We start from the raw sequence: 22320 nt of genomic DNA, 5'->3' as shown, positions 1-22320 counted from the left end.
AGAGCCTTTGAAATTCATCAGTCTGGAAAGGGTTACAAATCTATTTCAATGAACTTTTTCCTCATTTATGACATTTCTTTCGACCTTGGCATAGTGTTGTGCTGGGTGAGACCTTTTAGTCAACTTCATGCTGCTGAAAATGTTCTCTTTAGGTGTTGATCTGATTGAACAGGGCTGGCTGTAATCAGGCCTGGGTGTGTCTTGTCCAGCCGAACCGCATTAGAAATGTAGTTTCATAGATTTAGTAAGGAAGGGGGCAAATACTTTTTCACTCAGGCCCAGTTGGTATTGGATAACTTCTTTGCTTCATTTAATAACTGTATTTTGTGTTTACTCAGAATATCTTTGTTTTATGTTAGATTTTGTTTTAATGTTTGAAACAATTTTGCATTCGATACTCAAAGTGAAGAATTCAGGTTGGGGGCAAATACTTTTTCACAACACTGTGGGTCGATGGTGGAAGATATTTTATTTATTGAATGTTCAGATATTCTAAAATGAGACCAAAATTATGGAAAACAAATCAAATATTATCCTAAGTTTCTATTAGGGCTGGGTATTGATTCAGTTTTCCAGATTCGATATCGATTCATAATTGATACTAAAGTCCCGCATTATGTACCAAATCTTATTAGGATTTTGGTTCAACAAAAACTATATCTGGGATTTTATTTATTTTGGACTCTTTGTCTGTGCCCACCATTGCAAAGAAAGAATAAGAATTAGTTTTTTTGACATTCTAAGAATCAATTATAAAAACTGTCTTTCCCACCATATTAGTTATCGGTATCAGCAAAATCCACTATCGGTCGAGCTCTAATATGGAGGATTGTAACGGAGTCACCATCACTGTTTATGGACCACTAAATCATGATTATTAATGCAAAATATTATAAAGAAAAAAACACACATGTATGTCATATATATATATTAGCTAGACATGCTTGAACGCGTGTATATATACTTAACCTTTACTGATTGTTGAGTTCAATAATCTATTAAAATGATGCCGATCAATACTTATGGCACTATATTTCACATGCTTTGCAGTTATGTAAGCTTACCTGTCCAATAAGATTCAATCTTTATTTCTAACAAATTCAATCAAACTTTTTTTTAAATGACTGTATTTACAATAATGCCACGTCAATACAATATTTCTATCTGTTTCTATTTATCCTTTTCCCTCCATATCGCTGTCATATCTGTCAGTCTCTCTGTCTATCATTTAGTTCACCCTAGCAACCAAACCCCATTGTCTGCCAATCAAAATGCCTATTATGGTATCACCTAATCAGATTGTACTACAGAGATGAGTTGGCTTGTTTGAATTGGGTGAGTTTTAGATAATTTTGTCATCCAATGTATTTAATTTATTTTGTTGATCTGCAATCCCCGTCTCGATGCGGCTCAGCTGAGGGAAGAAAGAAATTACATGGTATCAAATCCTTCTTCAAAGTTTATTGTTCAGCATTCGGTTATATGATCCAGAAAAAACACATTGCACTGGACCCCCACCAATGAAATAGTTCTTTACCTTTTATGGGGGTGACATGCATGTTTGAACTATGTGTGAAACGTGAGAGTAGAGACAAGAAACACCCAACAAAAGAAGTTTAAAAGAGGCCTTCATTATTCCACATTACATCACCAGAGAAGTTGTTGAGAAGCATTAATTATTTCACAGTGAGCAATCAGTCTTCAAGTATCATCATAGAAACTACTAAGCCATGCCCTAGCAACCATTTAGAGCACTCTAGCAACCAAACCCCTTTGAGTTCCATTCAAAATCAATAAGATGGGTATCTCAGGATCAGAATGTCATAGAGACTTCCAGGTTGACTTATTTCACTCAGGATAGCATGGAGCCTCATTAAGTATCACCTTGGTAACTGCCTAGTTACCAGATGGGGTTACCCTAGCAACCAAGTAACAAATAACATATCTCTGCACCAGAAAATTGTAGAGACTTCTGGGTTGACTTATTTCACTGAGGATGGCAAGGACAGGGCTGTTAATCAGATGGTCGCTGGTTCGAACCCCACGGCCACCACCTTTGTGCCCTTGAGCAAGGCACTTAACTCCAGGTTGTTCCGTGGGGATTGTCCCTGTAATAATTGCACTGTAAGTCGCTTTTAATAAAAGCATCTGCCAAATACGTAAATGTAATGTAAAAGCATCACCCTGGTAACTGCCTCGCATCCAGTTGGGGTTAGCCTAGCAACCAAGTAACAAATATATCTCTGCACCAGAACATCGTAGAGACTTTCGTGTTGACTTATTTCACTCAGGATGGCAAGTACCCATGATAAGTATCACCCTGGTTATTGCTTATCAACCAGATGGGGTTACCCTAGCAACCTAAGTAACAAATCACATATTTCTGCACCAGAACTTCTGGTTTTGTTCATGCGACTCAGGGTAGCAAGAATCTATCTATCTGATAGATTGAATAGTCATATAATCTTTAAACTTTGAACTTTTAAAACTACTACTTAAACTTATAACAACTTCAAACTAAAAACATTCAAACTTTTACAACTACTTCAAACTTTCATGCTAGGCTTTCTCAAGCCAACCTAAAGTTTGTCCACAAACTTTTCAATCTAGAAATAAATAAATACACGTGGAAGTAAAAAAATACAGTAATACATAAGGAAATAAAGCTAAGTACTAGTTTATGTCTGATATGAAAATGTTTTATTTCTGTGTACACTTTTTAATTTTTTTTACAGTCTTTGCAAATATATTTATTTTTAATATTGTCACTTTAGGTCCTCCATAGTCTGCAGCTCAAAGCTGATTGGTCCGTGTGTGCGGCTCTGTTGTACACTGACTCAAAACATTGCAGCAAGTCACATCGCAATGCATCATCGGTTACATTCCTTGTAAACTGGGTGTAATTGTAAATATTTGTTAATAACATGTAATAACAATGTGTATTAGTCATGAAGTATGTGTATTTGAATGTGTATCACCATCGACGTGAATAGTAGTGAGCAGAATGACTCCTCTGATTGGCTCACTTTCAATTCATACTTACCTGGCAGGGGAGACACCATGATCATGAAGGTGGTTCACCCAGGGTGAGGCTCAGTCATTGCACTCCGACTGTGCTGACCCCTGCGAATTCCCCAAATGTGGGAATCTCGACTGCATAATTTCTGGTAGTGGGGGACTGCGTTCGCGCTCTCCCCTGATCATCTGGTTAAAGGCAGATTAAACATTTATTTATAATCATATATAGCATGTATATTTAGTTCATCCACATTGAAGTATTTTCAATCATGAACTGATCGTTTAAGGTTCTTTTTATGCATCTCAATCACGTTCAAGTTGTGATTTTGCCCAAAAATTTTATTTTGCTTAATTTGAGCCATTCAGCAGAGGGTTTGCTCCTATGCGTTGGATCTTTGTCTAGCTGTATAATCCAGTTGTGTTTGAGCTTCAACTCATGGACTGATGACCAGATGTTCTCCTTTAGGATTTTCTGGTAGGGAGCAAGTCTATGGAGCCAGAAATATGCCAAAACAATTAAAATTTTGTATATTTGAATTATAGACTTTTGAATTATAATTGTGATTTTTGCCAAATGTAATATTACATTGTATTTTAAATAGGTTTGAATTTTTATATTTACTCCAGTCCTGGACATTTTATATTTAACCAAATTGAATTGGGTTTTTTTATGGCACAATTTTATAAATCTGTATTTTCAAACAGCAAATTTTTATTTCTGAATTCTTACACTGTAAATATCCCGTTTTAAAAAATACAGCTTCAAGTTTTCAAGATGGAGAAAAAATTCAGATCTATAGAAAGTGGGTCAGAGGTCAAGCGTTCCACAGGGAAGAGTAGAGGGTCTCGGAAAAGTCGAACGGAGCATTTTGGCCAATTACAGCTCGAGGTGCAATAATTCTCTGGTGCGAAGCGTGATTCAAAAGGTCGCCATTCTGACCATGAAGTGGTTCTTAAACTTTTATGATTAATATTTTTATGGTTAGCACATTCTCCGCATATGAGACATTTGTCTGAGCGGTCTCTGGTATTTGTTTTAGTATAAAGTATATTTAGTATGAAAGTGATTATTAAGAGTAAGCATCACATATAACTCAATAATTCATGTAATTCTGCTTCTGTGATCGGACTCCACATCAGATCCAAGTCGGATGTTATTTCAAACACTTGTTGGTTTTTGTAAGTGAGTTTTGAGCTCAAGACTTGAACATCAGGAATGATCGTTCAGATGTGTGTGATTTAGCAGGCGTGATTACAATATACGATTCATTTCATGCAAATTGTGGCTAATTTACACACGAACTCCAACAAACGTTACAAACACATTATGACTGTCATTCACACATGTACACATCCCTATTGATGTTCAGTCATTATGCCGTTTATATTTAGTTTGAGTCCGAATCATTTTAAACTGAACATTTCACGTGTTCTTGTCATAAATCTTCAAAGCTGCAAAATAAGTTTAAACAAGCAGCATAAAAAGGTTCGATTTTGGGTAGAGATGCACCGATCGACCGGCCAGGGACTGGAATTAGCCGATTTTCCACATGCTCGGACCGGTAATCGGATCAACAAACCTAATTGGACATTTGTAACACCATCACCCAGCTGAAAATGGCCATTTTTAAAAAAGAAGCTAAAAAGTGAAAGCAGCTAATGCTAGCCAGAGCTCAGAGACAGCCACAAGTCAGCAGCCTCTCCTATCATTCCTTTGTATGAGCAGCGAAAATACCAAAGCAATTACAAGTAAAATGATGGAATTCATGGCCCTGGATGACCAGCTGTTCTCCATAGTTGAGGACAGAGGGATCAGAAATCTGATAAATGTCCTCGATACAGAGTATGAGGTACTTTCCGACATCGTGTTGCCCGAGTTGTTTAATCTCGTGTCATGTCACACACGAAGCCTGTTTTCTGTCAACATTTGGGTACACAAATCCGGGAGAGGGGAAGGGGGTTGCCCAAGAGGTCCTCGCTGCAGCCTGTAGCACGATGACGTAGCTGGATGGTCCAATACGTACTGGACGCTTTGTTACAGCTTTGTTAAATTAAAACCGTTTCTATATGTGAGTCCTTCAATATATTTACATGATGTTTAGCCTTCCCCCCCCTGGCTGTTTTGTTTTTCTCTTTATATATGTATTATTGTAGTTTTGACTGTACATTGACTTTGTTTGTTTGAATCTTAATAAAAATAAAAATAAACGCTGTTACGCTTTGTTGTGGGGACTTCCCGCCAGGCTATGTTGGAGATGGAAGGAAAGGAATCCTTCGTGCCTTTTACTCGACCAAAGACTTTGAAGTTTACTGCTCAGCAGACTGCTTCATCAGTGACGGCAATCACTATATCCCAAAGGACAACTATTTATAAATATAAATGTTCACTTTAGTGACAAGCGCTTGATCTGACTGCTGTGATCAGTTTGTATATTAAACTTAAAAACAGTTGTTGTTTTTTTGTTTTGTTTTTAATGTACGTACATGTCCTGCAGACACTGAAATAAAAAATATACTTCTGGTTTAAAGTTAGGTTTAAAATCATGTGATTTAAAATGTTGTAAAATGAACTATCCAGTACGTATTGGACCATCCAGCTACGTCATCGTGCTACAGGCTGCAGCGAGGGGTGTCTCGGGTTGCTGGATGGCAGAGGCAGGCTAAATACATACAAATTGTGCTGTTGTGATTTAACAATTTTTCCCACCGTGTCCGATATTAAAATCAGTGCGACACACATTGCAAAATGCGTGGGCATTGTCGATATGGCTTCGGGATATGAAATTCAATTCTTCCATCCAGCTGTTGATAAATGTACATGTATATTTATTTTTTTTCACCGGAGCACCAGCTGAGTCTTCTCCTCCCCTCTACCAGTGATGCTTGATTTAACATCCCGCGTCTACTGCCTGCGCGGATCTCAACAGCGCAAATGGGTTGTAGGTTGCCAGATTGTGGTCATAAATGATTTGTAATGTGTATGATGTGTCGATTGTGTGAGTAGGATGCGTTTCATTCAAGATATGGCAACTGGACCACCTTGGAATATTATATTGATTTGATTATTCATATAACGTGGTTTGGGCCATACAAATTACGGGAGTTTTTTTGGGAGAAATAACAAACGGGAGACTCCCGGGAAAAACGGGAGTGTTGACACGGGATACGCAAGCCGTTCCCGAAGCAGTGCTCCGTTTTACAACTGATATTTGGACATCTAACGTAAGTTGAGCGTATTGGACACTTCAGTTTTTCAGATCTTTGGAATTGTTTTGTTAGACGAGTAGTAATAAAGAGAAAAAGGTCCATTTATAAAAATAGTGGAAAATGACATCTGTTATATAAAGCAACTCATTTGCAGTTAATTGTTATTTCTACGTCTTTCTAGTCACTTTTTTGAGAGTTGTTTAAGTGAGAGAAGATCCTGTAACTTAGTGCAGTTTGGGGGAAATTGTAATGTTTAATAATTTTGCATTGAAGAAAGGTAGATTTTGTTTGTATATGTGGTCAATAATAGTTCTTAGAAAGAAAATCGGACAAAATCAGTATCGGCAGGTCACACTTGCAAAAAATCGGAAATCGAAATCGGCTAAGACAATTGCAATCAGTGCATCTCTAATTTTGGGTAATGTTGATTATTGGTTGGTATTTCAATGCAAAAATCTGTCTTATTCACTACCCAAACTAATCTAGTTCAGGCGCTGTCAGATCTGATATTGCACTGCGTCTTGAGTATTTAAATGAGGTCATTATCCCCTTTCACACGCAACCAGGTAAATTACAGGAAAATTGTTGGGTTGCCTTTACTGGTAAATGTGCTGTTCACACATACCATCAAAATGAACATGTAAATGTACTAATGATACTACTTCTCATTAAGGGAAATGGCCAGAGCTAAATTGACCAATTATTTTCAAAAAGGGTTCACACGGGACCTAACCTGAAAATACAGTCAATTGTCTGGAAAAGGCTGTATGTGTGAAAGGGGCTATTGTCACTCCTGTTTAAAGGCTTGTTACAGATTGCGCTTCACAACATTTGCGCCGTTGTCTGATCTGCATAATTCCTTTAGTGAATATTAGTTTGGGTTTATGGGGCCGCCTGGATGAGTGTGAACATCAGCTGCATCCATGTTGATGTTTTGTTTTCTCACAACTGTCATATTGGCCAGAGAAATATTTACAAAAAGATCTTGGTGCAGCTTTTTAATGATTTCATTTTTGTTGTTTTTAGACATGCAAGTGAACACACATGAACCAACTGATAACCAGATTCTAAACACAAAATGACAGATACTGCAGCAGTTGTATGTATATGGTTTCTCATCTCGCAGTACCAGAAATGTACAATTTGAATTCAGCTGGGCATCACATTCACTTTTAAGGGTTCTCCTAAAAAGTTTCCATTTGATGTTCACTTGTATTTGGTGGATTGCATTATCACATTATTTGACTTGATTTATCTTAGATTCATCTTTTACATCTCAAAAACAGAATAGAAAGAAATTTTTATATTCACTGTAACAACTACACAATGTAATAAGTTAAATGTAATGTTCATAATATATATAGTTGAAGTCAGAAGTTTCATTAAAATGCATTTTTAACCACTCCACAGATTTCAGATTAGCAAACTATAGTTTTGGAAAGTCGTTCATGACATCTACTTTGTGCATGAGTAATTTTTCCAACAATTGTTTACAGACAGATTGTTTCACTTTTAATGGATTATATCACAATTCCAGTGGGTCAGAAGTTTACATACACTTAGTTAACTGTGCCTTTAAGCAGCTTCTGATAGGAGGTGTTCTGAATTGGAGGTGTATCTGTGGATGTATTTTAAGTCCTACCTTCAAACTTAGTGCCTCTTTGCTTGACATCAGCATCATTAGGATCACATCAGCTAGGAATACCAAGGGTTCACTCTAAGCAAGGAGAGTCTGCTATTAGCCATTATGCCAGCCGCAGCTGGAACCAGCTTCCAGAAGAGATCAGATGTGCTTCTACAGTAGTCACATTCAAATCCAGACTCAAAACACATCTGTTTAGCTGTGCATTTACTGAATGAGCACTGTGCCACTGTGTGTCCGACTGTTTGAACTGTATTTTATTTTATTTAATATTCTAAACTGTTTCAATTATTCTTATTTTTTTTTTTTATTATTTTAATCTCTTCTATGAAAAGCACTTTGAATTACCATTGTGTATGAAATGTGCTATATAAATAAACTTGCCTTGCCTTGACATCATGGGTAAATCAATAGAAATCAGCCAAGACCTCAGAAAAAACATTTGTGGACCTCCACAACTCTGGTTCATGCTTGGGATCAATTTCCGAATGCCTGAAGGTGCCACATTCATCTGTACAAACAAGAGTACGCAAGTATAAACCCCATGGGACCACGCCGCCATCATACACGCTCAGGAAGGAGACGCATTCGGTCTCCTAGAGATGAACGTAGTTTGGTGGAAAAAGTGCAAATCAATTCCAGAACAACAGCAAAGGACTTTGTGAAGATGCTGGTGGAAACAGGTATCACGAGTATCTATATCCACAGTAAAACGAGACCATTATCGAGATAACCTGAAAGGCTGCTCAGCAATGAAGAAGCCACTGCTCCAAAACCACCATAATAAAGCCAGACTACAGTTTGCAAGTGCACATGGCGACAAAGATCTGACTTTTGGAGAAATCTCCTCTGGTCTGATGAAACAACATGACCATAATAACCATCGTTATGTTTGGAGGAAAAAGGGTGAGGCTTGCAAGCCGAAGAACACCATCCCAACTGTGAAGCATGGGGGGGCAGCATCATGTTGTGAGGGTGCTTTGCTGCAGGAGGAACTGGTGCACTTCACAAAATAGATGGCATCATGAGTAAGGCACATTATGTGGATATATTGAAGCAATATCTCATGATATCAGTCAGGAAGTTAAAGCTCGGGGTCATTGTCCTTTTGGAAGACCCATTTGCGACCAAGCTAACGAAAATCTTTGGGCTGAACTGAAAAAGCATGTGTGATCAAGGAGGACTACAAACCTGACTCAGTTACACCAGTTCTGTCTGGAGGAATGGGACAAAATTCCAGCAACTTATTGTGAGAAGCTTGTGGAAGGATCCCCAAAACATTTGACCCAAGTTAAACTATTTAAAGGCAATGCTACCAAATACTAACAAAGTGTATGTTCACTTCTGACCCACTGCGAATGTGATGAAACAAATAACAGCTGAAATAAATCATTCTCTACTATTATTCTACATTTCACATTCTTAAAATACTTCAACTTTTTTATATTGCTAAATTTAAGTTTATTACTTTAGAGAAATATTAGGTTACGTTTTTATCTATAATATTTTATTAAAAATGTAATAATTGTGTAAATGGGACCTGCTCCATCATTTTGAGTTGCTTTGACCCAGAAACACATTTTGAGCTTCATGGACTGAATTAAAAAATGAATGTTTCAGCTTTATTATTATATAATTAAGTTTCTAATCATTAATATCCTCTTCAGTGTCTTTGGCTCATGTATAAATACAAACATAAATATATAACTGTGATTGTAAGAGCCATAATTTGAATAATTAAAACGTAACACTAAAAGGTACAAACATTTCAGTAGATATTTAAATTAGTTTGTTTATGTTATCTAAGTCAAGCAGTTCCCGCTGTTTATTGTAAAATGGTTTTCCCCGTTTATGTATTGGTCTGTCTTAATGCCTTTAAGATTGGCATTTCCTGAATGATTGGCACCTTTCCTTAAGAACACAAGAAAGACGGAACAACACAGTTTTTGACCGGAGTTTATCGAAGTTTATTTTTGTTCCTGTTAATTGTGCAAGAATTTTCAGTAAATGATTGAAATTCAATGAAGACCCGAGTCAATTCTTTGCTCATGAAGAAACGAGACAGTAACGAAGGATTATTGCTACTACATTGATTATTATTATAATTAGTGGGATACTCGAGTATTCACAGCGCTTCACTTTTTCCACATTTTGTTATGTTACAGCCTTATTCCAAATGGATTAAATTCATTATTTTGCTTAAAATTCTACAAACAATACCCCATAATGACAACATGAAGTTTGTTTGAAATATTTGCAAATTTATTAAAAAGAAAAAAAATCACAAGTACACAAGTATTCACAGCCGTTGCCATGACACTCAAAATTGAGCTCATGTGCTTCCTGTTTCCACTGATCATCCTTGAGATGTTTCTATAACTTGATTGGAGTCCACCTGTGGTAAATTCAGTTGATTGGACATGATTTGGAAAGGCACACACCTGTCTATATAAGGTCCCACAGATAACAGTGCATGTCAGAGCACAAACCAAGCCATGAAGTCCAAGGAATTGTCTGTAGACCTCTGAGACAGGATTGTATGGAGGCACAGATCTGGGGAAGGGTACAGAACAATGTCTGCAGCATTGAAAAACAGGACAACAACCCCAAGCACACAGCCAAGATAACAAAGGAGTGGCTGCGGGACAACTCTGTGAATGTCCTTGTCTTGAACCCGATTGAACATCTCTGGTGAGGTCTGAAAATGGCTGTGCACCAACGCTCCCCATCCAACCTGATGGAGCTTGAGAGGTCCTGCAAAGAAGAATGAGAGAAACTGCCCAAAAATATGTGTGCCAAGCTTGTAGCATCATACACAAAAAGACTTGAGGCTGTAATTGGTGCCAAATGTGCTTCAACAAAGTATTGAGCAAAGGCTGTGAATACTTATGTACATTTTATTTATTTTAATAAATTTGCAAAGATTTCAAAAACTTCTTTCATGTTGTCATTATGGGGTATTGTTTGTCGAATTGAGGAGAAAAATGAATTTACTCCATTTTGGAATAAGGCTGAAACATAACCAAATGTGGATTAAGTGAAGCGCTGTGAATACTTTCCAGATGCACTTTATTTATATATTTAAATATATATGCATATTAGTAGTAGAGCTGGGCGATATTTTTCAGCAAGTTGACTATATTCGATATCTCGATAATTATGTATTTGCTCTAAAATGGCTCAAAAGTGTTTTACTAAGAATATTTAATATAGACGACCAATTAAAACAAACTATTGGCAGACAAACAGTCCAATATAAGTCAGTCTCTCATGTGTTATATATATATATAATGGTACATAAACTAGTTTTAATGTGATATTCAGTATGTGGAAAACATGTATTGAGTATTTTAAAGTTGTATATAGTCTCCCCTGTTTTACTGATAATCAATATTCAGCTAATTAAGAGTCTGTGATATATGATTTATTTTTAAATGGTTTGTTTTGGTTTTGGGGATACTGTATTAATTTGATATGTTCAGGTCTTGGAAAAAGTCTTAAATTTGAAACTCTGCAGCAACCTTGTTAAAGCAAGAGGAGTTTTAAAAGTGTGAAAGAGATTTTGAGAGCTGCGGTGGAGGGAAAGATTATCAGAAAATAAACATTTACATTTTGGTCTGTTTCTCACACAGAACTATTGTATGATTTATACTGGGATAACACACAAGTCTTGCACAATTTTAGTCCAAAAAAATCAAACGCTGATACATGACTGTATTTAATATCTATACAGAGTATTAATCTGTTTAAATGTTTTGAAAATAACCAACAATTATTCACATTGTGACATCAAATAACTAATTTCAGAGAAACTTAATCAGAGGAAAGATAAAGATTTGTTGATGAATTCATCTTAACATGGAGAAGGCTCTCTTTTTAATATTAATGTATGAAAAAGACTTCGTCATTGGACACATGCCAAGGCACGTCAGCACGTCCTGTTTAATATTCATGAGCTCGCTTTCGCCATAGTGGGTTTCGTAATTTGCGGGAGAAAAAAAACGGTTCAGGTGGATTTTTACACGGTTTGGTGCAAGACAAGCGACACCTGTGAGTATCTAAACATTTAAAACTTGTAATTTGATTATTTAGACTACTTTTATGTACTTAAATGCTTGTAGTCCCGTAAACTAGGATTAATCCGTCGAGAATGTTTTAAGAACAACGTTAGTACATCAATTTAGAGCTTTTTGATTGGTTTTTTCGCCGTTGTTAATCAGTGTAGGCTAATCTGAGACAACCGTCCAATTTGAGGCGTTTAAATGAGAAAATAAAGACATTTCTCACGTGAACTGTGTCCGTTAAATACACCGATGGATGAAGTCAGTCACAATCAAATCAGATCAAACTTATTCAACGGGTTGCTGATATTTAACGCTCATTCAAGGATTTGCAAACACCAGTTTGTGCTGATTTCCCGCTTTATTGTTTCAGTGTAGATCTGTCAAGATTGATGTCGCTAAAATGTTTGTTGAAATAGTCGTTGAAAGGGTTTGCAGCTTTTCTCGTCGTCAGTGATTGTAGTTTGATGTCGCAGACGGACTTGCAGTTCCACATTTCACCACATGAGGGCGTCAAAGGAAATAAATGTGGCAAAAGCTTCATTTTCTCCTGTTGTTTTGTGAATCTGGTGTCAGAACATGAGCAGAGAGACTTTCCTGTGAAAAGCGGATTATTTTAGGATTATAAAGAGACTCTAAATAGTTTTATTGTCCACAAACTCTGTTCTCGTGTTTGATTGGATGATGGAGAACTCATGATAACAGAGGGAGGAAAAATATCCGCGTATTTTGAAGGTTTTTCGGCTTCTTATTGACGAGAATCTCAAAACTCTTCACACAGTCTCTGAGTGGGGCTTTAATTTTGAAGTTTGTATTTGTAAGTAGTTTATAGTTTGAAATGGTCTGATATTATTATGAATAAGACCGTCAGTGAGATCTGTAGTTGTCTGAATGACTTCCTTTGCTCGGATCCTTATTTCGGTATCGCTTCTCGGCCTTTTGGCTAAGATCAAGTGTAGTATCTGTTCTTATCAGTTTAATATCTGATACGTCCCCTATCCGGGGACCATATATTAAATTGATTTTTGGATCAGGGAGATGGAATAGGGGCTTGCTCCGTCCACTCCACGCATCGACCTGGTATTGCAGTATCTCCAGGAACGGTGCACCCCCCTAAAACTGTCAAGAAAAGACCTGAATAATTGTGTATATGATGCATTAACTTTGAGTGTAATATTAAATGCTCATATCGATCTAATGTAAATCCAGTTTGTGTAATAAAATCGCTAAGTAGTTTTATTCGCGCTTCAATCGAACATCTCATCTATAACGGACGCGAGATTAAGATCAAAAACATGTTTCAGTGTTAAAATATATTCAGCAGTAAAATATGAAGACACTGGAATCATAAAATGTGCTTCTTTATCTCTGATAACACTAAACAAACGCAATTCTCCCGGCTTGTGTAGCTAATGCGCATGCGCGTTCTCTATTTGAATGACAGGCGATATCAGTTTCTGAAATGTGATTGGCTCTTTTACCTTTAAGGCGGGACTTCCTTTCTACATCCGTTGACCGTTCCCAATTTCAAAACTAGTCTCTTATGGAGGACCTAATGTGACAATATTACAAATAAATATAAAGAGTCCAGGATTTTTATTCCGGTGCATCATTAAAAATGTTTTACATATAAATTAACTAATTATCAAATCTGAAGTAGTTATACTTTTATTTCCTTAAGAATGATTGTATTGATTTATTTCCACATATATTATTTTCTATACTTATGTTTATTGATTGATTTATTTGTACATTTGCACATAAATAGGAAGATGGGATAGAATAGGGTTCAAAACAGTGTTACTATGAATGCAAACTTTAATACAGTGAAAAAGACTCTTAAAATAAAATATTTGATGCCATGAGTGTGCCTTCATTTACTATTATTTTGAATATGGAATATGAAGCAATGTGAAAACAATTTAACATTTGAACTTTTGCTGACCTATTATGCTTCACAGAGTTAATGTGCGCTTCTAAATCACTTGTACCTTTATTAGCAACTGACACACAAGTGCAGCTTTACATGTCATACATTCCCACGGACCTCCACATGGACGAAAGCATGGGAATATTTTGTGCAAGTAACAAATCAGATATCTCTGCACCAGAAAAATCATACAGACATACGGGTTGACTTATTTCACTCAGTTTGGCAAGTACCCATGATAAGTATCACCCTGGTAACTGCATAGCAACCACATGGGCTTACCCTAGCAACCAAGTAACAAATTATATATCTCTGCACCAGAAAATAGTAGAGGCTACCAGTTTGACTTATTTCACTCAGTTTGGCAAGTACCCATGATAAGTATCACCCTGGTAACTGCATAGCAACCACATGGGCTTACCCTAGCAACCAAGTAACAAATTCTATATCTCTGCACCAGAAAATAGTAGAGGCTACCAGTTTGACTTATTTCACTCATCATGGCAAGTGCCCATGATAATATCACCCTGGTAACTGCCTCGCAACGAGATGTGGTTACCTTAGCAACCAAGTAACAAATCACATATCTCGGCACCAGAACAAAGATTTCAGGTTTTGTTCATGGGACTCAGGGTAGCAGGGATCTATCTATCTATCTATCTGATAGACTGAATGGTCGTATAATCTTTAAACTTTGAACTTTTAAAACTACTACTTAAACTTATAACAACTTCAAACTAAAAACCTTCAAATTTTACAACTACTTCAAACTTTATTGCTAGGCTTTTTTAAGCCAACCTAAAGTTTGTCCACAAACTTTTCAATCTAGAAATAAATAAATACACGTGGAAGTAAAAAAATACAGTAATACAAAAGGAAATAAAGCCAAGTACTAGTTTGTCTGATATGAAAATGTTTTATTTCGTAGTACACTTTATTAAATTTTTTTTACAATTCCTTGCAAATATTTTATTTTTAATATTGTCACTTTAGGTCCTCCATAGTCTGGAGCTCAAAGCTGATTGGTCCGTGTGTGTGGCTCTGTTGTACACTGACTCTAAACATTGCAGCAAGTCACATCGTAATGCATCATCAGTTACATTCCTTGTAAACTGGGTGTAATTGTAAATATTTGTTAATAACATGTAATAACAATGTGTATTAGTCATGAAGTATGTGTATTTGAATGTGTATCACCATCGACGTGAATAGTAGTGAGCAGAATGACTCCTCTGATTGGCTCGCTTTCAATTCATACTTACCTGGCAGGGGAGACACCATGATCATGAAGGTGGTTCACCCAGGGTGAGGCTCAGTCATTGCACTCCGACTGTGCTGACCCCTGCGAATTCCCCAAATGTGGGAATCTCGACTGCATAATTTCTGGTAGTGGGGGACTGCGTTCGCGCTCTCCCCTGATTCTCTGGTTAAAGGCAGATTAAAACAATTAGCATTAGCATATATCAGAGCCTTGTAGGAAGAGAGTTGACAACGGAAGTCATAAATGCTTGATCGTCACGTGATTCACGTAGACTTCAGATAGTTCCAGGAAGTGCTTTGGCGGGCATTTCAAACTGTTAGAGTGACAGAACTGCGATTTCTGGTAAGTAGTAGTCAATAAATGCATTTATTTTATATATTTATGTAACACACCGACATATGTATGTAGATTGAGTATGTTGGTACAGCGATGTTGTTCTTTTAAAGATCAAATCAGCTAATATTTGAGGATTACCGTTATTTGCCTCATCTTATTTCAGGCTAGGGTTTCTGTTGCGTTTTTATGTTACCTCATGTTCATTGTTTTCACTAATCTCATGGTAACTAATGTCATATTTATGACTTTTCAGATAGTACAGAGACAGGCTGGTGACAGGTGATGTCCAGCTCGCACCGCACAATGGGTCAATGAACTATTAACTATTAGCAGCAGTTACGGAAATGTCAATATAGTGAAATGAAGCTTATTGTTTACAATTCTATATATAGTAATATAATTATTTATGTATTATAAATATTATATATCTAATGTATAATTCTTACAATACTTATTCATATACACAATATATTCAGCTTTAAAACAACTTAAGCATACTCGTATATAAACTGCCGTTCAAAAGTAATGAGGCTGAAAATTCAGCTTTTACAATTAATAGGGTGTTCAGTTACTAACTTTATCCAGCTCCAATCCTTGCCTAATCTGTTAGTTATCCGATAACATCCCTTATCTCCTAATTTAATGAGTAATACTCAACTATAAGGTTTTAATTTACAAGTTATTTTTATTTAGATGTACTGATAATATACAGAATAAGATAATATTATTCTTTAAACGTCTCACCTTTTAAAAGTCGCGGCATAAGCGGTTTGTTCTGCTGCATCTCTACGGCGTAGCGTGTGTTTGCTGCTACTTCCGGAAGTATTGAGAGGCTCCACGAGCCGCCATTGCTGTAAAAAACCGTTCCGTTGGAGTCAATGGAGTTGTCGCAACTCTCTCTCTATAGGCTCTGGTATGTAACAGTCTACTCAGCAGTCCACAGAACATTCTCTCTAAAGCTTTGAGGATCATCAGGGTGTGTTTTGGCAAAATTCAGGGCACCTATTATGGCATTTAAAATGTTCCTAATATTGTTTTGGGAGTCCCCAACAACAGTTTTACATGCATGCAATGACAAAAAACACATTTGTTGTCTTATAATATGCATTTATGTTTACCTGATTTGCTCACCGACTCCCAAATGATTCGTTCAACGACTCATTTTTCCAAACCCCTCCTTTGCGTGACGCTAATCTGCGGTGATTGGTCAGATGACCCAGTCAGTTGTGATTAGTATACTCTGTGCAGAGATTGTTGGAAACAGAACGCCCATCACCGATTTGTAGTAAAAAAATCTAAATCAGTGAAGGAATTTGAGTTAATTTATGTTAGCGATCATAGCCCAAAGATCGGTGGTAAACACCCAATCAGTTATTGTTTGCGTTAGCCCAACGCATAAACATATTGGTAAAGCACTGCATCACTACAAGTTATTGCTCTATTCTTTATGACAACTCCAATAACATCGACAAACATTTCACATATTTCAAAAACATTGACATTGGAGACCTAGAAAGCTGCGCTGAGTGTAACGTACACAACACACACACATACTTATTAAGCATGCTAAAAAACACATAAAAGCAACAATTATTAATAATACTTACAGGTTGTGTTTCGGAGGAGGAAGCTGATCCAAATAAACTTGGTACTGAACCTTCCTTCAGTATCAACCGTCTCGCAAATCCACACTTGAAAGCGTTCATGTTCGTAAAGCAATCGTCATTAAAATGAGGCGAACACAGCACAAGGTTCGGGCTATACTTGTGTGGTATAGTTGTAAATATAAACTCTAGCCACTGATTCTTCACATGCTCGTCCCTGGGCAGTGAAAAAAAGGTCACTTTTGATACGCACTTCAGAACACAGCGTCTTGTTGTCGACATGATGTTTTCAAGTTTTCCCTGGTGTCTGCGCGCGCAATGAGTGGGCGTGGCCAATTTGATAATTTTTCGTCTTGACGTCACAACGAAAAGGAAAATGACTCGTTGGAAAATCGATTCATTACATTGACTCAGAGTCGACTCCTACTTTTGAGAGACAATAACTTTTTTGTACGGTGAACTTTCATATATAAAACTTTGCAGGATGTTTTTGTTCACTTAAATCTGTTACACACTACATGAAAGGTAATTTTCAAAATTCCATAATAGGTGCCCTTTAATGTTCTTTTGGGTTAGCAGTGTTTTTTGTCTCGTCTCTCTTCTACGGATGGCATTTTTGCCCAGTGTCTTTCTGATAGTGGAGTCATGAACAGTTTAGTGATGCGAGAGAGGCCTGCAGTTCCTCGGATGTTGTCCTTGGCTTTTTTGTGACATCCTGGATGAGTCGTCGCTGTGCTCTTGGAGGAATTTTGGAAGGTTGGTCACTTCTGGGAAGGTTCACTACTGTGCCACGTTTTCTCCATTTGGTGTTAATGGCTCTCACTGTGTTTCTTTGGAGTCCCAGAGCCTTTGAAATTCATCAGTCTGGAAAGGGTTACAAAACTATTTCAGTCAACTTTTCCCTCCTCGTTTATGACATTTCTTTCGACCTTGGCATAGTGTTGTGCTGGGTGAGCCCTTTTAGTCAACTTCATGCTGCTGAAAATGTTCTCTTTAGGTGTTGATCTGATTGAACAGGGCTGGCTGTAATCAGGCCTGGGTGTGTCTTGTCCAGCCGAACCGCATTAGAAATGTAGTTTCATAGATTTAGTAACAAAAGGGGCAAATACTTTTTCACTCAGGCCCAGTTGGTATTGGATAACTTTGCTTCTGTAAATAACATTATTATTTAATAAATTTATTTTGTGTTTACTCAGAATATTTGTTTTATGTTAGATTTTGTTTTTATTTTTGAAACCAATTTGCATTCGATACTCAAAAAGTGAAGAAATCAGGATGGGGGCAAATAATTTTTCACAGCACTGTGGGTCGATGGTGGATGATATTTTATTTACTGAATGTTCAGATATTTTAAAAAGCTAAAATGAGACCAAAATTATGGAAAACAAATCAAATATTATCCTATGTTTCTATTAGTGCTGGGTATTCGTACAGATTTCCAGATTCGATATTGATTCATAATTTATACCAAATCTTATTAGGATTTTGGTTCAACAAAAACTGCATCTGGGATTTTATTTATTTTGGACTCTTTGTCTGTGCCCACCATTGCAAAGAAAGAATAAGAATTAGTTTTTTTGACATTCTATAAATCAATTAGAAAAACTGTCTTTCCCACCATATTAGTTATCGGTATCAGCAAAATCCACTATCGGTCGACCTCTAATATGGAGGATTGTAACGGAGTCACCATCACTGTTTATGGACCACTAAATCATGATTATTAATGCAAAATATTATAAAGAAAAAACACAGAGACTTCCTGGTTGACTTATTTCATTCAGGATGGCAAGGAGCCATGTATTGTATCACCTTGGTAACAGCATAGCAACTAGATGGGGTTAGCCTAGCAACCAAGTAACAAATTGCATATCTCTGCACCAGAACATCGTAGTGACTTCCGTGTTGACTTATTTCACTCAGGATGCCAAGGGGCCTTGATAAATACCACCTTGTATTTTGTAAGTACTAGTTTATGTCTGATATGAAAATGTTTTATTTCGGTGTACACTTTATTTAAATATTTTTACAATTCTTTGCAATTATTTTTAATATTGTCACTTTAGGTCCTCCATAGTCTGGAGCTCAAAGCTGATTGGTCCGTGTGTGTGGCTCTGTTGTACACTGACTCAAAACATTGCAGCAAGTCACATCGCAATGCATCATCAGTTACATTCCTTGTAAACTGGGTGTAATTGTAAATATTTGTTAATAACATGTAATAACAATGTGTATTAGTCATGAAGTATGTGTATTTGAATATGTATCACCATCGATGTGAATAGTTGTGAGCAGAATGACTCCTCTGATTGGCTCGCTTTAAATTCATACTTACCTGGCAGGAGAGACACCATGATCATGAAGGTGGTTCACCCAGGGTGAGGCTCAGTCATTGCACTCCGACTGTGCTGACCCCTGCGAATTCCCCAAATGTGGGAATCTCGACTGCATAATTTCTGGTAGTGGGGGACTGCGTTCGCGCTCTCCCCTGATCATCTGGTTAAAGGCAGATTAAACATTTATATATAAACATATTTAGCATGTATAATTAGTTCGTTCACATTGGAGTGTTTTCAATCATGATCTGATCGTTTTAAGGTTATTTTTATGCATCTCAATCATTCAAGTTAATTTGAGCCATTCAGCGGAGGGTTTGCCCCTATGTGTTGGATCTTTGTCTAGCTGTATAATCCAGTTGTGTTTGAGCTTCACTCATGGACTGATGACCAGATGTTCTCCTTTAGGATTTTCTGGTAGGGAGCAAGTCTATGGAGCCAGAAATATGCCAAAACAATTTGAATTGTGTAAATTTGAAATATTAGATGTTTGAATTATAATTGTTATTTTTGCCAAATTTAATTTTACGTTGTATTTTAAATAGTTTTGCATTTTTTTAAACTCCAATCCTGGACATTTTATATTTAACCAAATTGAGTTGAGTTTTTTATGGCACAATTTTATAAATCTGTATTTTCAAACAGCAAATTTTTATTTCTGAATTCTTACACTGTAAATATCCCGTTTTAAAAAATATGGAGAAGAAATTCAGATCTACAGAAAGTGGGTCAGAGGTCAAGCGTTCCACAGGGAAGAGTAGAGGGTCTCGGAAAAGTCGAACGGAGCATTTTGGCCAATTACAGCTCGAGGTTCAATAATTCTCTGGTGCGAGCGTGATTCAAAAGGTCGCCATTCTGACCATGAAGTGGTTCTTAAACTTTTATGATTAATATTTTTATGGTTAGCACATTCTCCGCATATGAGACATTTGTCTGAGCGGTCTCTGGTATTTGTTTTAGTATAAAGTATATTTAGTATGAAAGTGATTAGTAAGAGTAAGCATCACATATAACTCAATAATTCATGTAATTCTGCTTCTGTGATCGGAATCCACATCAGATCCAAGTCGGATGTTATTTCAAACACTTGTTGGTGTTTGTAAGTGCGTTTTGAGCTCAAGACTTGAACATCAGGAATGATCGTTCAGATGTGTGTGATTTAGCAGGCGTGATTACAATATACGATTCATTTCATGTAGCTTATTGTAAGGCATTTAATGGCTAATTTACACACCGAACTCCAACAAACGTTACAAACACATTATGACTGTCATTCTCACATGTGCACATATTGATGTTCAGTCATTATGCCATTTATTTTTAGTTTGAGTCCAAATCAATTTAAACTGAACATTTCACGTGTTCTTGTCATAAATCTTCAAAGCTGCAAAATAAGTTTAAACAAGCAGCATAAAAAGGTTAGATTTTGGGTAATGTTGATTATTGGTTGGTATTTCAATGCAAAATTCTGTCTTATTCACTACCAAAACTAATCTAGTTCAGGCGCTGTCAGATCTGATATTGCACTGCGTCTTGAGTATTTAAATGAGGTAATTTTCCCCTTTCACACATGCAACCAGGTAAATTACAGGAAAATTGTTGGGTTGCCTTTACTGGTAAATGTGCTGTTCACACATACCATCAAAATGAACATGTAAATGTACTAATGATACTACTTCTCATTAAGGGAAATGGCCAGAGCTAAATTGACCAATTATTTTCAAAAGGGTCGTGTTCACACGTGACCTAACCTGAAAATACAGTCAATTGTCTGGAAAAGGCTGTATGTGTGAAAGGGGCTATTGTCACTCCTGTTTAAAGGCTTGTTATAGATTGCGCTTCACAACATTTGTGCCGTTGTCTGATCTGCATAATTCCTTTAGTGAATATTAGTTTGGGTTTATGGGGCCGCCTGGATGAGTGTGAACATCAGCTGCATCCATGTTGATGTTTTGTTTTCTCACAACTGTCATATTGGCCAGAGAAATATTTACAAAAAGATCTTGGTGCAGCTTTTTAATGATTTCATTTGTTGATTTTAGACATGCAAGTGAACACACATGAACCAACTGATAACCAGATTCTAAACACAAAATGACAGATACTGCAGCAGTTGTATGTATATGGTTTCTCATCTCGCAGTACCAGAAATGTACAATTTGAATTCAGCTGGGCATCACATTCACTTTTAAGGGTTCTCCTAAAAAGTTTCCATTTGTTGTTCACTTGTATTTGGTGGATTGCATTATCACATTATTTGACATGATTTATCTTCGATTCATCTTTTACATCTCAAAAATAGAATAGAAAGAAATTTTTATATTCACTGTAACAACTACACAATGTAATAAGTTAAATGTAATGTTCATAATATATATAGTTGAAGTCAGAAGTTTCATTTAAATGCATTTTTAACCACTCCACATATTTCAGATTAGCAAACTATAGTTTTGGAAAGTCGTTCATGACATCTACTTTGTGCATGAGTAATTTTTCCAACAATTGTTTACAGACAGATTGTTTCACTTTTAATGGATTATATCACAATTCCAGTGGGTCAGAAGTTTACATACACTTAGTTAACTGTGCCTTTAAGCAGCTTCTGATAGGAGGTGTTCTGAATTGGAGGTGTACTAGTTGATGTATTTTAAGTCCTACCTTCAAACTTAGTGCCTCTTTGCTTGACATCAGCATCATTAGGATCACATCAGCTAGGAATACCAAGGGTTCACTCTAAGCAAGGAGAGTCTGCTATTAGCCATTATGCCAGCCGCAGCTGGAACCAGCTTCCAGAAGAGATCAGATGTGCTTCTACAGTAGTCACATTCAAATCCAGACTCAAAACACATCTGTTTAGCTGTGCATTTACTGAATGAGTACTGTGCCACTGTGTGTCCGACTGTTTGAACTGTATTTGATTTTATT

The 22320-nt window shown here is 36.7% G+C and overlaps 4 non-coding genes across 4 annotated transcripts; all 4 read left to right on the top strand.

Annotated features, from left to right (window-relative positions):
- The first annotated feature begins 3035 nt into the window (after positions 1-3035).
- Positions 3036-3199, top strand: LOC127620423 (U1 spliceosomal RNA). Its single transcript, XR_007967711.1, has one exon. It is a non-coding gene; the product is annotated as a U1 spliceosomal RNA (small nuclear RNA).
- Positions 3200-12851: 9652 nt separating this feature from the next.
- Positions 12852-13042, top strand: LOC127620442 (U2 spliceosomal RNA). The gene has a single exon (XR_007967727.1). It is a non-coding gene; the product is annotated as a U2 spliceosomal RNA (small nuclear RNA).
- A 2070-nt stretch (positions 13043-15112) lies between these two features.
- LOC127620422 (U1 spliceosomal RNA) lies at positions 15113-15276 on the top strand. Its single transcript, XR_007967710.1, has one exon. It is a non-coding gene; the product is annotated as a U1 spliceosomal RNA (small nuclear RNA).
- A 4110-nt stretch (positions 15277-19386) lies between these two features.
- Positions 19387-19550, top strand: LOC127620428 (U1 spliceosomal RNA). The gene has a single exon (XR_007967716.1). It is a non-coding gene; the product is annotated as a U1 spliceosomal RNA (small nuclear RNA).
- The last annotated feature ends 2770 nt before the right edge of the window (positions 19551-22320 follow it).

The sequence above is a fragment of the Xyrauchen texanus genome, chromosome 26 (assembly GCF_025860055.1).
Source record: "Xyrauchen texanus isolate HMW12.3.18 chromosome 26, RBS_HiC_50CHRs, whole genome shotgun sequence".
NCBI lineage: Eukaryota > Metazoa > Chordata > Actinopteri > Cypriniformes > Catostomidae > Xyrauchen > Xyrauchen texanus.
Note: the sequence above shows the minus strand (reverse complement) of the source record. Positions and strands in the feature narration are given on the sequence as shown.